Below are 914 nucleotides of genomic sequence, written 5' to 3'. Positions count from 1 at the left end.
CATTGCGCGCCTCCGCGCACCCTTCCCCCTCCACTCGGGGATCTCCATCTTTCTCCTGGGCTGTGGTTTCTGGCGTCATGCTTCTCCTCCCACCCCTTACGACACTACTTGTGGTGCAGGCCTGGTAAGCCCTGGCGGTAAAATCCGGATTTTTCCACCCCTCCCTCTCCTGTCCCACATCAGCAAGATCAAGCTTTCCTGATCCCGTTCTTCCCAGTTGGTAGTCTCCAGAGTGACCTTCAAAGGCTCGTGCTTCCTAATAGGGTTTCATAAAGCTGGTACTTCTAGGTGTGAGGAAATTTGTGGAAAACTCAAGTAAATGAGGTGTCCTTAAAACAAACATAAAAATTAACCGGCTGGATAATTTGGCTACGCGCCAGCACGCCTCAAGCTTTGGGATCACGTGATCGGCTCAAACCTCACAGCCTGGGATTTTACCGGCGGGCCCCGGAGGGACGGACCTCACCGCCATTTCCGGTCCCTAGAGTGTGGCGTGACGTCACTTCCTTAGCAATGCGTTTTTGATTTTTTGTTTTTTTTTAATCGTTATAATCGACGCCTTCACTATTGCACTTTACAACACAATCTTTGTGAAACCTTATCTTTATGTCTTTGATGCAAGAAAATTAGTATTCAAGGGATCTGCAAAGATGCGGATAAGGGATAATGTGCCGAGATAAGAGAGGCAGGGCGGAGCTAGAGGTCACGTGACTTGTTGGGCCCGCCCGCCGCCTCCAGCTGAAGACTTCCCCTCCCATAGTGACAGAGCCCTCTGGGTCCGCGGTCCGTACAGTTTCTGCCCCTCGCGCCCCAGCAGGTGAGCGGCGACCGGTAACTGGCGGCTGGGATAGAAGGGGTGGGAGGAAGAAGAGAAGGGAGAGTGTGAAGGGCAGCCTCCGCTGCCTGGGGTTTCC

At 53.1% G+C, this 914-nt stretch overlaps 1 protein-coding gene across 3 annotated transcripts in view; it reads left to right on the top strand.

Annotated features, from left to right (window-relative positions):
* Positions 1-45: 45 nt before the first annotated feature.
* Positions 46-914, top strand: part of ATP6V1A (ATPase H+ transporting V1 subunit A) — a 59528-nt gene continuing 58659 nt past the window's right edge. For 2 of the 3 annotated variants that reach the window (XM_008055466.2, XM_021711092.1), the window contains exon 1: positions 660-817. The gene's annotated coding sequence lies outside the window, so the exon portion shown is untranslated. Of the gene's footprint in view, positions 125-659; positions 818-914 lie in introns of those variants that run through there. The other variant, XM_008055467.2, reaches the window with a different exon arrangement.

Source organism: Carlito syrichta, unplaced genomic scaffold (assembly GCF_000164805.1).
Source record: "Carlito syrichta isolate Samal-C Ts95f unplaced genomic scaffold, Tarsius_syrichta-2.0.1 Scaffold301859, whole genome shotgun sequence".
Classification (NCBI taxonomy): domain Eukaryota; kingdom Metazoa; phylum Chordata; class Mammalia; order Primates; family Tarsiidae; genus Carlito; species Carlito syrichta.
Note: the sequence above shows the minus strand (reverse complement) of the source record. Positions and strands in the feature narration are given on the sequence as shown.